This window comes from Thalassophryne amazonica, chromosome 4, assembly GCF_902500255.1.
Source record: "Thalassophryne amazonica chromosome 4, fThaAma1.1, whole genome shotgun sequence".
Lineage (NCBI taxonomy): Eukaryota > Metazoa > Chordata > Actinopteri > Batrachoidiformes > Batrachoididae > Thalassophryne > Thalassophryne amazonica.
This window is the reverse complement of record NC_047106.1, coordinates 54,294,410-54,310,914: the sequence shown is the minus strand read 5'-3', so window position 1 is coordinate 54,310,914 and position 16,505 is coordinate 54,294,410.

Genomic DNA, 16,505 nt, shown 5'->3' with positions numbered 1-16,505 from the left:
GTTACTTCATCCAAACCATCAACATGTTTATTAGACCCCATTCCTACCAGGCTGCTCAAGGAAGCCCTACCATTATTTAATGCTTCGATCTTAAATATGATCAATCTATCTTTGTTAGTTGGCTATGTACCACAGGCTTTTAAGGTGGCAGTAATTAAACCATTACTTAAAAAGCCATCACTTGACCCAGCTATCTTAGCTAATTATAGGCCAATCTCCAACCTTCCTTTTCTCTCAAAAATTCTTGAAAGGGTAGTTGTAAAACAGCTAACTGATCATCTGCAGAGGAATGGTCTATTTGAAGAGTTTCAGTCAGGTTTTAGAATTCATCATAGTACAGAAACAGCATTAGTGAAGGTTACAAATGATCTTCTTATGGCCTCGGACAGTGGACTCATCTCTGTGCTTGTTCTGTTAGACCTCAGTGCTGCTTTTGATACTGTTGACCATAAAATTTTATTACAGAGATTAGAGCATGCCATAGGTATTAAAGGCACTGCGCTGCGGTGGTTTGAATCATATTTGTCTAATAGATTACAATTTGTTCATGTAAATGGGGAATCTTCTTCACAGACTAAAGTTAATTATGGAGTTCCACAAGGTTCTGTGCTAGGACCAATTTTATTCACTTTATATATGCTTCCCTTAGGCAGTATTATTAGACGGTATTGCTTAAATTTTCATTGTTACGCAGATGATACCCAGCTTTATCTATCCATGAAGCCAGAGGACACACACCAATTAGCTAAACTGCAGGATTGTCTTACAGACATAAAGACATGGATGACCTCTAATTTCCTGCTTTTAAACTCAGATAAAACTGAAGTTATTGTTCTTGGCCCCACAAATCTTAGAAACATGGTGTCTAACCAGATCCTTACTCTGGATGGCATTACCCTGACCTCTAGTAATACTGTGAGAAATCTTGGAGTCATTTTTGATCAGGATATGTCATTCAAAGCGCATATTAAACAAATATGTAGGACTGCTTTTTTGCATTTACGCAATATCTCTAAAATCAGAAAGGTCTTGTCTCAGAGTGATGCTGAAAAACTAATTCATGCATTTATTTCCTCTAGGCTGGACTATTGTAATTCATTATTATCAGGTTGTCCTAAAAGTTCCCTAAAAAGCCTTCAGTTAATTCAAAATGCTGCAGCTAGAGTGCTGACGGGGACTAGAAGGAGAGAGCATATCTCACCCATATTGGCCTCTCTTCATTGGCTTCCTGTTAATTCTAGAATAGAATTTAAAATTCTTCTTCTTACTTATAAGGTTTTGAATAATCAGGTCCCATCTTATCTTAGGGACCTCATAGTACCATATCACCTCAATAGAGCGCTTCGCTCTCAGACTGCAGGCTTACTTGTAGTTCCTAGGGTTTGTAAGAGTAGAATGGGAGGCAGAGCCTTCAGCTTTCAGGCTCCTCTCCTGTGGAACCAGCTCCCAATTCAGATCAGGGAGACAGACACCCTCTCTACTTTTAAGATTAGGCTTAAAACTTTCCTTTTAGCTAAAGCTTATAGTTAGGGCTGGATCAGGTGACCCTGAACCATCCCTTAGTTATGCTGCTATAGACGTAGACTGCTGGGGGGTTCCCATGATGCACTGTTTCTTTCTCTTTTTGCTCTCTATGCACCACTCTGCATTTAATCATTAGTGATCGATCTCTGCTCCCCTCCACAGCATGTCTTTTTCCTGGTTCTCTCCCTCAGCCCCAACCAGTCCCAGCAGAAGACTGCCCCTCCCTGAGCCTGGTTCTGCTGGAGGTTTCTTCCTGTTAAAAGGGAGTTTTTCCTTCCCACTGTAGCCAAGTGCTTGCTCACAGGGGGTCGTTTTGACCGTTGGGGTTTACATCATTATTGTATGGCCTTGCCTTACAATATAAAGCGCCTTGGGGCAACTGTTTGTTGTGATTTGGCGCTATATAAAAAAAAAATTGATTGATTGATTGATTGATATGACTGCAGCATTGTATCTGCCACAGCTGTGTTGTCATATACCTGTAAACACCCTGATAACTGCTGTAATTTTCATGCCTACAGCCAAAATTGTTTACATAGCAATTGTACATGTGCTCATCTGTGTGTCCACATGCGCGTTTGTAATATAATGTGCATGTGTGGAGGGCCGCTGCATTGCTGTGGTGATGCAGCAGAAAGTTAATATGCCACGTACCCCTGAAAACCTGGTTAAAAAGTCCAGGACAAATCTTTTCAACTATGATAGTTGTAATACTTATGGTCAAATATGCCTTATACAGGAAGATTGGGCAGCACAGTGACTTAGTGGTTACCACTGTTGCCTCACAGCAAGAAGGTCATGGGATCGAGTCCCACCTATGGCCTTCCTGTGTGGAGTTTGCATGTTTTCTCCGTGTTTGTGTGGGTTCCCTCCGGGTGCTCCAGCTTCCTCCCACATCCAAAGACATGCAGGTTAGGTGAATTGTAACGTTATAATTGTCCAGGTCTCCCTTGTAAACAAGATCTAGATCTCAGTGGGACTAACCTGGTTAAATAAAGATTAAATTACCTGTCTGCAAGTCAGTTTGCCTGTGGCCAGGTATAGTGCATGATCACCCATTAAACAACAAAAAAGAAAGAAAGAAAAAAAAAACAACCCCACCATTCCCACCATTTCAGAACAACTGTTCACTTATGGTGAAGCATGTTTCCTTGTCATTTTGAGATCACAATTACTTATGGACATAACTTCAACAAGTATTAAGAAACTTTAACAAACTATGACAACCCAACCACAAGAACCAGCATGAAACATTCCAATTAATAGAATAATTGGACAGTTATTTGTCATTAGTGTTCCTGGAATTGTTGGTACTGCTGTGATGTCACTGTGCACTTCAGAGGTGTTATCTGGAGGTGTCATCTGTTATCAGAACCACTGTTTTTCATTTTTTAGACGTGTTTATATCTCGCTTGTATATAATATATGAGAAAGACATTATTTGAATGCTGCTGTCACCTCCACCACTCAAAACAAAAAACATAACAGATTGAAACAGAATGTGACTTTTTAACCTCTTAAAATAGGTCAAGGTTAGCGATCTTTGAATTTGTCCAGTGTCTTTGTCCCAAGAGAGTTCCATTTGAATTTGAAGACTCTGGCAGTAATAGGACTGGATTTATGCTGAGCACAAACAGATGGACAGAGAGACGGATGAAAAGACAGACGCAAAGTCTTTGCAATACCGGCTGGCCAATTTTGATGGCCTCGGGTCATAAAATATTTGTTATGGAATTCCCTCCAAGTAAATCTATTTCTCTTTATTCAAAAGAGCTGTAATTTTGAAACGCATTTCATTCAAGACTACATTTTGTCCGTTTTGTGAAATTTGAAAGGTCACATACATAGCTTTGAGGTGCAAGCTCTCCAAATAAAATCTGACCACAGAAAATACCATATTTTCCGGGGTGTAAGTTGTGGTTTTTTATGACTTTGGAAGAACCTGTGTCTTATACGCCAGTGCAACTTTATATACCTCCCCCCCCCCCCCCCCCAAAAAAAACCCATACCCCATAATGACAATAAGATATTTTTTTTGCAAATTTATTGTTAAAAAAAAAATCACATGTACATGAGTACAATCCCAATTCCAATGAAGTTGGGACATTGTGTAAAATGTAAATAAAAACAGAATACAATGATTTTCAAATCCTATTCAACCGATATTCAATTGAATACACCACAAAGACAAGATATTTAATGTTCAAACTGATAAACTTTATTGTTTTGTGCAAATATTTGCTCATTTTGAAATGGATGCCTGCAACATGTTTCAAAAAAGCTGGGACAGTGGTATGTTTACCACTGGGTTCCATCACCTCATCTTACAACAATCAGTAAGCATTTGGGAACTTAGGACACTAATTGTTGAAGCTTTGTAGATGGAATTCTTTCATATTCTTACTTGATGTACGACTTGTTGTTCAACAGTCCGGGATCTCTGTTGTCATATTTTGCGCTTCATAATGCACCACACATTTTCAATGGATAACAGGTCTGGACTGCAGGCAGGCGAGTCTAGTACCCGCACGCTTTTACTATGAAGCCACGCTGTTGTAACACATGCAGAATGTGGCTTGGCATTGTCTTGCTGAAATAAGCAGGGGCCTCCCTGAAAAAGACATTGCTTAGATGGCAGCATGTGTTGCTCCAAAACCTGGCTGTACCTTTCAGCAGTGATGGTGCCATCACAGATGTGTAAGTTGCCCATGACATGGGCATGAACAGACCCCCATACCATCACAGATGCTGGCTTTTGAATGTTGTGGTGGTAACAAACTGGATAGTCTGGAGGACACAGCATCCATGATTTCCAAAAACAATTTGAAAAGCGGACTAATCAGACCACAGTACATTTTTCCACATTGCGTCTGTCTATTTCAAATGAGCTTGGTCCCAGAGAAGGCGGTGGCATTTCTGGATGTTGTTGATGTATGGCTTTCACTTTGCATCGTAGAGTTTTAACTTGCACTTGTTGATGTAGCGATGAACTGTATTAACTGGCAATGGTTTTTGAAGTGTTCCTGAGCCCATGCGGTAAGATCCTTTAGACAATGATGTCGGTTTTTAATGCAGTGTCGACTGAGGGATCGAAGGTCACAGGCATTCAGTGTTAGTTTTCAGCCTTGCCGCTTATGTGTAGAAAGTTCTCTACATTCTCTGAATCTTCTGATTATATTATGGACTGTAGATGATGGAATCCCTAAATTCCTTGTAATTGAGCATTGAGAAACATTGTTCTTAAACTGTTGGACTATGTTTCACACAGTGGTTCACAAAGTGGTGATTCTCGCCCCATGTTTACTTGTGAATGACTGAGACTTTTGGGGATGCTCCTTTTATACACAATCATGCCACTCACAGTTAGTGTCCTTAGTTCCCAAACACTTATTGAGTGTTGTTAGAAGGAAAGGTGATGTAACACAGTGGTAAATATACCACTGTCCCAGCTTTTGTGAAACGTGTTGCAGGCATCCATTTCAAACTGAGCAAATATTTGCACAAAAACAATAAAGTTTATCAGTTTGAACATTAAATATCATGTCTTTGTGGTGTATTCAATTGATTATAAGTTGAACAGGATTTGCAAATAATTGTATTCTGTTTTTATTTACAATTAACACAACGTTCCAACTTAACTGGAACTGTGGTTGAATGAACAGCCTTTGCCATGAAGCTCAAAACTGAGCTCAGCTGCATCCCGTTTCCACTGATCAAAAAGGAGTCATCATAACAAGACATCAAACTTATGTTGTTATGATTTATGTGCAACATATCCTTTAAAACAATGTAGAATGGAAATAATGCATGCTGCTATCCGGGACCAAAATGTCCACGAAAGAAAGCTACAGCATTGTTGTTAGCCTCTGATCTGATTGATCACACAGCAGACAACGTCGATGGAGTCAGCTGTGCACTGGTTTCGGCCTCCATGATGCTCAGAGCCGTTGCCCCCTCCTCGGACGGACCAGCGATCGCAGCACCACGCACGGGCTGTGGTCACCGCTGTGGTCACCGCCAAGACAAAACAAAAAAATGCAGAGATCGTCCTCTGATCATCGGCCTTCGTGTAACGCTTGTGTTGTATCATGGTTTGTGTTGTTTGGATGTAAACAGGATAAATTTAAGATCTGAAGATTTTTATGTGAAATTTGCCCGCACAAATGGGTTTGCGCATGGTCATCTTCCCACCAAGTCTCGTGCTAAAACATTGTGAGATTACGCCACACTATAGGGGTGCTGGATAGCAGTATAACGGGGCAATGCCATTTTTCCATTGTCTGGGGAGCACCCTGATTGTACAATCCCCAGATCGTGCCAAGAATTCCAATCTCAAACCTTCAGTGCCACTTTGCATGTGGTAGCTGACAGTTTTTCCACACCAAGTTACACAATTAAAATGATATGCATGCATATTATTAGTTTCCCATCACACTACATCCATCTCACACTGACTGATGTGTCTATTGTGTGACAAATTGTCTTCATTATTTCATTTTGACACTGTCCTATTTGGAGTCTGTTTTTAATATTCTGCTTGCCATGACAGGGATAGTAAGTCTTAAACACTCCTCATGTGCCCACATGAACAGTCAGATACAATTATGAATTCTGACTTTCAAATGGCGTTTAATATATTTAATAAAGCAGGCACATTTCACATTTCTGACAGCAGTAAATTATGATTGAGTTATGAAAGCATCCTGTTTGTATAGATTTGGTGTCATGTTTTCCTCCAACTTTATTATAACTGATATTGACTTTGTTTTAATTCCAAATGAAAGTTATTTATCTGACAAATGAAGATGAGCAGACACTATCAGCAGGGAATCTTAATACCCATCCAGACTCTACACAGTTGGCTGATTAACAACAGCCCACCAGTTAATATACGGTACACGTCACTGACTCATATTAAATAGCAAATCAGTCAAATGTTGCAAATAACTGCATAGTTAGGAGCTGAAATTAAACTCAAAGACTTTATCAACCTTTAAGTCAGTTATAATTTCCTCAAAACACATTATTTTATTTCCATGTCTAATTGGAGTTTGCACCCAAAGGCTTAGCCAGTATTCATATCTTCTTATTCTGGTTATATTTATGCAGTGTTTGCATGCTCCACTTTGGTTCCATTATATTTGGGACTTTATTTCAAAATGGAAAGCCATGACACCGCAAAATCACAAAATCTTAGCAAGTATATTTTTGTAATTTCTTCTCAAAATATCTAATTACACTTAATATAACATATGCAAAGCCTTGTACTGAACATTGACGTAGGTTGATGTAAATATATTGCGTCGATTGCATGTAATGCACCATAGTTCAAAATTGCTTGGGTGTACGATGGTCTTGAGATGAAGGTACTTTAAATAGATTGACATGATTTGTTAATAGTAAACTATTGTAGGCTTTAATGGTACTTGCATGTGGGTTTTTTAAAAGTATTCATGAAATATCATTGCTAAGTCAAATATCAAGGACAGAAACTTCTGTATTCTTGAGATTGGTAGATTTATTGAATGATCAATGTTATTTACAACAGTAAATAATGTGTTTATATAGCCGACATTAATACCCCTCACCATCTCACCGTGCCATTTAGGTCCTTCAGACTTTTTCAGTAAAATAGTTCTGGGGAGCATAAGCATGGCTAAACCTTCAACTTCTGTTTGTTTGTTTGTTTGTTTGTTTTAACTTGATGTTTGGTAATCTAAGACAAAATCATTTAATGAGTTAGATTCACGATTCAAAGCTTTAATTGTCATATGTACAGTAAGGAAACACATTTCCCTGTGCAATGAAATTCTTACTTTGCTGCCCACACTGGATGCCCAAATATATATAAATGACTCTAAGTATAAATATCTAAATATAAGTGGGACAAAAAAAACATAAAAATAAGCATGTTGGTAAGATCAATAGAATATAACAGAGCAATGTGTTATGTGTTGGACGCAGGACGGAGAACCGACCAGCGTTTGAAGGACCCGGTATGAAATAAGCAGAGCACGGTACAAAGGATAACTAAATTTAATTACATAACAGTGATGTGGAAAAACATAACAAATGAGTGCGCGGACAGGCGAGGTGGTGAAACGGTGAGCTCCCAGCTGCACAAACGGTCCGGAGCCAGAAACTGTTCGGACCCAAGGACCCCGCTGACACCCCCCAGGTGGCAAGCGACAAACCGAGTCTGTGAAAGAAGAAATCATCATGTGAGTCCACACTCCACACACAGAGAGACCACTCAAAGGTGTGCAAAAACAGCAAACACTTCCTGGCTTAATTATTAATCAGCTTCCCACCCTGCAGGCATGGAACACCCTGTTCACAAACTCAAACTGCAGTGGAAGCTGATTAAACGACTAACATAACAGCTCAATACAATAAGGTGTGAGGGACACCACATATACTGACTGTACAAATGTTAGTCACAAAACCAAACGTACCTCAGGAAGTGTGCTGACGAGCGTGAGACCTCACCCCCTCCTCTTTCACAGACCATGCATCAAACCTGGACGTTCTCTGCATCCACTGATGATGAGATGGCTCTTGAGACGACGATCTCACCCGTCTGGTCACAAGGTCGAGTCTCTGGCAAATACACACTGTGTACTCCAGACTTAAATGCCACCATGCTCCAATCTGTGTAGATGCACCACAGCTGTGAGTCCTGACGAGTCTCAGGTTATCAGGGTGAGGTCCTGATAACTCAGCCACACAGCCACTCAGTCCTAAATGCGTACCACCTGAAAGGAAAACCAAAAGACAGAAACAGAAGACAAACAAAAGCCAGCCAGGCACGCCAGCCACTACAGCACCCCACCCTCACGGGAAGCCTCCCGGCGACCACACAAACCTGGCCCAGGATAAACACCCCCCTCCAGGGACCATGGCTGGAAACCGTATCTGCATTCATCTTCCAACAGAATCTTCATCTACCAGAACGGTTGACGTCTTCTCCTCTGGCTGCATCTTTGCCTTTGTTTCTGTCAGTCAATTAGCACAGGTGTGGCCAGGAGTTCTTGAACCTGTGCGGTCAGCCTTTGTCCAACCATGTTCACAGTCTGATTAGTCATAAAACAAAAACGACAAACACAAACAACCAAACCACCCCCCCCCCCCCCTCCCCAGGGGACCGTCCCATCAAACCCTGGGAAGAGGAGAAAGAAAACCCTAACTTAAGCTTGCAAATAAAAAAAAACTAACACCCCCCCCCCCCCCCCCCCCCCCCGACGACATGTGGGGACCAACACCCCCAGAGGACATCCCGCCAGCTCCAGGAGTAATAACCACAGCCGAGGTCCCTCTGGGATCCAAGGTCACCCACGGGGACTCCCAGCGCCTCCCAGAGGACCGTTCCATCAACCCCAGGAGACGCCTCCCCTCATGACCAACGGACCCAGCCCCGGCCGTCTATAGCTAGATGGACCCACAGCCCTTTCCCCCCCAGAGGACACCACAGTCAGACCCTGAGGGCGGAAACCGGGGGGAAAAACAAAAGGAAAGAAAAAAAACATACAAACAAAACAACCCCAACCCCACCCCCTTGGCGCAGTGGAAACTGGAAGCACGTCCAGCGTCACCAACCGTGACTAGAGAGCATATCTCACCCATATTGGCCTCTCTTCATTGGCTTCCTGTTAATTCTAGAATAGAATTTAAAATTCTTCTTCTTACTTATAAGGTTTTGAATAATCAGGTCCCATCTTATCTTAGGGACCTCGTAGTACCATATCACCCCAATAGAGCGCTTCGCTCTCAGACTGCAGGCTTACTTGTAGTTCCTAGGGTTTGTAAGAGTAGAATGGGAGGCAGAGCCTTCAGCTTTCAGGCTCCTCTCCTGTGGAACCAGCTCCCAATTCAGATCAGGGAGACAGACATCCTCTCTACTTTTAAGATTAGGCTTAAAACTTTCCTTTTTGCTAAAGCTTATAGTTAGGGCTGGATCAGGTGACCCTGAACCATCCCTTAGTTATGCTGCTATAGACGTAGACTGCTGGGGGGTTCCCATGATGCACTGTTTCTTTCTCTTTTTGCTCTGTATGCACCACTCTGCATTTAATCATTAGTGATCGATCTCTGCTCCCCTCCACAGCATGTCTTTTTCCTGGTTCTCTCCCTCAGCCCCAACCAGTCCCAGCAGAAGACTGCCCCTCCCTGAGCCTGGTTCTGCTGGAGGTTTCTTCCTGTTAAAAGGGAGTTTTTCCTTCCCACTGTAGCCAAGTGCTTGCTCACAGGGGGTCGTTTTGACCGTTGGGGTTTTACATCATTATTGTATGGCCTTGCCTTACAATATAAAGCGCCTTGGGGCAACTGTTTGTTGTGATTTGGCGCTATATAAAAAAATTGATTGATTGATTGATTGACTATACCCCAGAAGCCAACCGGAAGGAGTGGAACAGCGGTTATGGCAGACGGCACACAACGGCGCCACTCCTCCGACTTCCAAACCAGCCACTAGCTGCGGGTATATTCCACTGCCCCAAACCTCAGCCACGCCGATGGCAGACGGCTCAAAGGTGCGCTGAAGCTGGAGGTGGAACAGGGAATCAACAAACAAAAAAAAACAACAACACCCCGAACCCCCCCTCCCCCCCCTCCCAGGTGCAGAGGTTACCTGGGAAACGCCCAGCATAACCAAACTGCACCACTCCAGCAACGCCGACACGTACGGCTCACCCGGCTGGAGTCAGAGGAGAAGAGAGGGCATAACAAAAAAGAAAAAAAAAAGAAAAAAGAAAAAACAACCCAATTACCCCCCCGTCACCCCCCAGGGGACCGTCCCATCAAACCCTGGGGAGGTGAAACTAAAAGAAATAAAAAGAAAGACTAACAGACTAACATAAAGTTGCTTGGGTCCTTTTTTTGCTCCAAACAGACTGCAGGGTCACGACCCCCGAACACTAAATAGTGTAAAAAAAAAATCCCACACAAAAACCAACTCAAAAAACACCCACACAAAATGAACTAACACAAAACTAATAAGTGACTTATACCGTTAAGCTCAAACAAATGTAACACACCTGTTCCATCTTAAGAGCATTAACGGTACTGTGACTCAGTCACCAACAGAGGGAACCAGAGTGCTAAAAATGAAAAACCCCCTTTGGTAACAGAGAAAACAAACTCAAGCTGCTTTTCTGTGCGCAGCTGTGTGTAACACACAACCAAAAATGTGTTTCAACTAATTTACGCCGGAGCAGACACAACAGACGCAGTAGTTATCTTCACCCGGGGAAACGGGGCTACAACTGTAACAACAGGAAGCTCAGCGACCCGTGCCACAGAGCTCCGCCGTGCGCGTTCACCCATTACAGACACACTCTTGCAGCTCCCGTTTAAACCTCTTATCCGGTCGGAGCGTGACGCGAAGCTGTCGCCAGTCACACTCCACCATGACCCACGGATAAGGCACAAACACAGGAACACGGCTGCAAGAGAGCTCAAATCAGTATTCAGTAATGGGTTCTCAAACACGCACCATCCAGGCGGAGAGCACCCGCAACTGATCCGGATAACTTCTGAACATCTGCTGCCGCCTTCCCGGCGCGTTACCGTCTCTGCTACCGCTGGGTCCGTGATGTTTGGCCAGAGACTACTGTTATGTGTTGGACGCAGGACGGAGAACCGACCAGCGTTTGAAGGACCCAGTATGAAATAAGCAGAGCACGGTACAAAGGATAACTAAATTTAATTACATAACAGTGATGTGGAAAAACATAACAAATGAGTGCGCGGACTGGCGAGGTGGTGAAACAGTGCGCTCCCAGCTGCACAAACGGTCCGGAGCCAGAAACTGTTCGGACCCAAGGACCCCGCCGACACCCCCCAGGTGACCGCGACAAACCGAGTCTGTGAAAGAAGAAATCATCATGTGAGTCCACACTCCACACACAGAGAGACCACTCAAAGGTGTGCAAAAACAGCAAACACTTCCTGGCTTAATTACTAATCAGCTTCCCACCCTGCACGCATGGAACACCCTGTTCACAAACTCAAACTGCAGTGGAAGCTGATTAAACGACTAACATAACAGCTCAATACAATAAGGTGTGAGGGACACCACATATACTGACTGTACAAATGTTAGTCACAAAACCAAACGTACCTCAGGAAGTGTGCTGACGAGCGTGAGACCTCACCCCCTCCTCTTTCACAGACCATGCATCAAACCTGGACGTTCTCTGCATCCACTGATGATGAGATGGCTCTTGAGACGACGATCTCACCCGTCTGGTCACAAGGTTGAGTCTCTGGCAAATACACACTGTGTACTCCAGACTTAAATGCCACCATGCTCCAATCCGTGTAGATGCACCACAGCTGTGAGTCCTGACGAGCCTCAGGTGATCAGGGTGAGGTCCTGATAACTCAGCCACACAGCCACTCAGTCCTAAACGCGTACCACCTGAAAGGAAAACCAAAAGACAGAAACAGAAGACAAACAAAAGCCAGCCAGGCACGCCAGCCACAACACAATGTACTAAACTGGAAATACTAGAAAAGAGGGGAAATACAAAATATGCTTGTGTAATGGCCTATGTACATAATAGTGCATCAGTGTGCAACATTCACTGTTTTGTGCAACATTCAGCAGTAAATGGTTTAGTGCAAATGAGCCGATGAGCCAGTGGATTTAAGTTAGCAGGTATGTAGTGCAATAGAATGAAGTATCCGCATATAGTAAGGTGTCCAGTAGAAAATAAAATGACCAGTGATGGGGAGCTCCGTCCTTAAGGACGGGGGGTGGGGGTGGTGGTGGTAGTGGGGGGTGTTCAGCTGTTTAACAGTCTAATGGCTGCGGGAAAGAAGGAGTTCTTGAACCTGGTGGTTCTACATCTCACGGTACTGAACCTGCGGCCTGAGTGGAGGAGTGTGAATAGTCCATGTTGGGTGTGAGTGGGGTCTTTGATGTTGGAGACAGCTCTCCTGTGGACTCTGCAGTGGTAGATGCTCTGCAGAGAGGGTTGTGGGGTCCTGGTGATCTTAGACACAATCTTTCTGTAGGCTTTTGCGGTCCCACACAGTAGAGCTGCGGTACCACACAGTGATGCAGGTGGTCAGGACTGACTCGATGCAGCTGTAGAAGTTGCTGAGGATCTTGGGTGCCAACCCAAATTTCCTCAGCTGCCGCTGAGCCTTGTCCAGGTGAGGTCATCGCTGATGTGGACCCCCAGGTACTTGAAGTTCCTTACCCTCTCCACCTCAAGACCTCGGATGAACAGCGGCTGGTGAGGGAAGATATAAATAATATCGATAAGGTCTCCCATCCAAGTACTAACCAGATCCTGCACTGCTTAGCTTCTGAGATCTGACGGGATCAGGCTGACACAGAGCAGACCAGCTGCAAATAATATAGCTAATACATCTTTAAATTTTTGTTAATTTACAAGTCTTGCAAATATTTTGCTTTGAGTCATATCTAAGTTTTTTTAACTTGCTGTGACACTTGTAACCTGCTGTGCTGTTTGTAAAAGCTGTAACATGTCCTCATAATTGTAAAATAAAGCCCAAAATTACAGAGTTTTAACTTGAAAAGGCATGACATGACTCCTTTTATTTACATCCTATCATGACATGATTTGTCTGTGGATTTTGTAAAAAAAAAAAAAAAGAAAGAAAAGCTACAAACCACAAATAAACTGGAAATAGCAGTCTGCTTAATTTCACTGTTGTTTTTTTCTGTTCATTGTTTGGGAATTATTCAACATTACTTCAAAGGGAATCTGCGAGAAGCACAACTTGTAAATTAATAATGAGTGACAGGTAAAGACATTCTTATACTTTACATTATATTCTCTGTCATTTACAGTGCATCCAGAAAGTATTCACAGAGCTTCACCTTTTCCACATTTTGTAATGCGACAGCCTTATTCCAAAATGTAGTGAATTAATTTTTTTTCCTTCAAAATTCTACTCACTCACACTCCATAATGACAACATGAATATTTATTTTTTTAATTTGTGCAAATTTATTAAAAAAATAAAAAAGTAAGAAATAACGTGGACAAAAGCACTTTGAGATTTTTTGTAAATGTAAAGTGTGTTATAAATACAATTTATTATTATTGTTATTATCATTATTATTATTATTAGTCTCCCAGTTCCTCCTACTGAAAAACATCCCCACAGCATGATGCTGCAACCACCATGCTTCACTGTAGGGATGGTACCTGGTTTCATCCAAACATGATGCCTGGATGCTGGAGCGCTGATGGAGTAACCATCGGGTTCTTGATTACCTTCCTGACTGAGGCCTTTCTCCCCTGATCGCTCATAACTTCTTCCATTTACGGATGATGGAGGTCACTGTCCTCATTGGGACCTTCAAAGCAGCAGAAATGTTTCTGTACCATTCCTCAGATTTGTGTCTCGACACAGTAGTGTCTTGGAGGTCTACAAGCAATTCTTTTGATTTCATGCGTGGCTTGTGCTCTGACGTTCAATGCCAGCTGTGGGACCTTATTTGTAGACAGGTGCGTGCCTTTACATATCATGTCCAATCAACTGTATTTCTCCTAGGTGAATTCCAATGAAGCTGTGGAAAAATCTCAAGGATGATCAGTGGAAACAGGATGGACCTGAGCTTAAATTTGAGTTTCATGGCAAAGGCTGTGAATATGAGGTCTGTCAATAAAGTATAGGTCCTTTTTATTTTTTTCAAAAACTATATGGATTTCATTCATATGTTTTTACGTCAGAGATGCTTGAACCCTCGTGCGCATGCGTGAGTTTTTCCACGCCTGTCTGTGACGTCATTCGCCTGTGAGCACTCCTTGTGGGAGGAGTCGTCCAGCCCCTCGTCGGAATTCCTTTGTCTGAGAAGTTGCTGAGAGACTGGCGCTTTGTTTGATCAAAATTTTTTCTAAACCTGTGAGACACATCGAATTGACAACGGTTCGAAAAATTAATCTGGTTTTCAGTGAAAATTTTAACGGCTGATGAGAGATTTTGAGGTGATACTGTCGCTTTAAGGACTTCCCACGGTGCGAGACATCGCACAGCGCTCTCAGGCGCCGTCGTCAGCCTGTTTCAAGCTGAAAACCTCCACATTTCAGGCTCTATTGATCCAGGACATCGTGAGAGAACAGAAGTTTCAGAAGAAGTCAGTTTCAGCATTTTATCCGGATATTCCATTGTTAAAGGAGATTTTTTTAATGAAAGACGTGCGGACGGCGTGGTGCGCGAGCACAGGAAAAACACCTCCGTGTTGATAACCATTTGTAAAATCCAGGCGGCTTTTGATGGCTTTCAGTGGAGTGAGTATATGAGAAATTGTTTAACAGCTGGACATGTTCCAATTCATCCTTAAGTCTTCCAACAGAGGTGTTTTTCCTGTGGCAATCCGTCCGCACGTCTTTCATTAAAAAAAATCTCCTTTAACAGTGGAATATCCGGATAAAATGCTGAAACCGACTTCTTCTGAAACTTCTCTGTTCTCTCACGATGTCCTGGATCAATAGAGCCTGAAATGTGGAGGTTTTCAGCTTGAAACAGGCTGACGACGGCGCCTGAGAGCGCTGCGCGACGTCTCGCACCGTGGGAAGTCCTTAAAGCGACAGTATCACCTCAAATTCTCTCATCAGCCGTTAAAATTTTCACTGAAAACCAGCTTAATTTTTCAAACCGTGTCCACTTCAATGTGTCTCGCAGGTTTAGAAAAAATTTTGATCAAACAAAGCGCCAGTCTCTCAGCAACTTCTCAGACAAAGGAATTCCGACGAGGGGCTGGACGACTCCTCCCACAAGGAGTGCTCACAGGCGAATGACGTCATCGACAGGCGTGGAAAAACTCACGCATGCGCACGAGGGTTCAAGCATGTCTGACGTAAAAACATATGAATGAAATCCATATAGTTTTTGAAAAAAATAAAAAGGACCTATACTTTATTGACAGACCTCGTATATATGTACATGTGATTTCTTAGTTTTTCTATTGTTATTTTTAATAAATTTGAAAAAAAAAAACTTTTTTCACTTTGTCATTATGGAGTATATTGTGTAAAATTTTGAGGAAAAAAAAAATTTTATCCATTTTTCCATTTGTGCAAATTTATTTTAAGACATCATCATCACCCCTTGAACAACTGAGCTTGATCTGACATGGGCCTTTAATGCTTGGAAACGAGATTATGCCGATGATGATGGAATAAGGCTGTAACATTAATAAATGTGGAAAAAGTGCAGCGCTGTGAACATAATAATTTTAATCTGAATCTTTAAGCAGTGTTAAAGCAGCATGCCAGGTACATATTGCTTTGTGAATCATCTGCATGTGCTGTAAAAGTGGAATAAAAGCATGCTAGTCTTGCACAGGAGTGGAATCTGCACATTGCATTTGTGCTGCAACTTTTCCAACAGAATTGTAAGATCCCGAAGGATGTGATGAGTCATAATTATTATTTTAACTTACTGTGTATCTGTTACATATCCAAATAATCCCAGACAAATATTTGATAATTTGTATGTTATGGCACACATCTGATGATTCCTAATTTGTCATGTCTATTATATAATGGCTAAGTGGATCCTTGTCATTTGATTGGTGACTTGTATGTCACGTGACATGACTTATTCGTACCATTTGCCATTGTGCTGCATACTTTGGATGCTGTAGCTCCTCTGAAAAAGAGAGCTTTAAATCAGAAGTGCCTGACTCCGTGGTATAACTCACAAACTCGCAGCTTAAAGCAGATAACCCGTAAGTTGGAGAGGAAATGGTGTCTCACTAATTTAGAAGATCTTCACTTAGCCTGGAAAAAGAGTGTTGCTCTATAAAAAAGCCCTCCGTAAAGCTAGGACATCTTACTACTCATCACTAATTGAAGAAAATAAGAACAACCCCAGGTTTCTTTTCAGCACTGTAGCCAGGCTGACAAAGAGTCAGAGCTCTATTGAGCTGAGTATTCCTTTAACTTTAACTAGTAATGACTTCATGAATTTCTTTGCTAATAAAATTTTAACTATTAGAG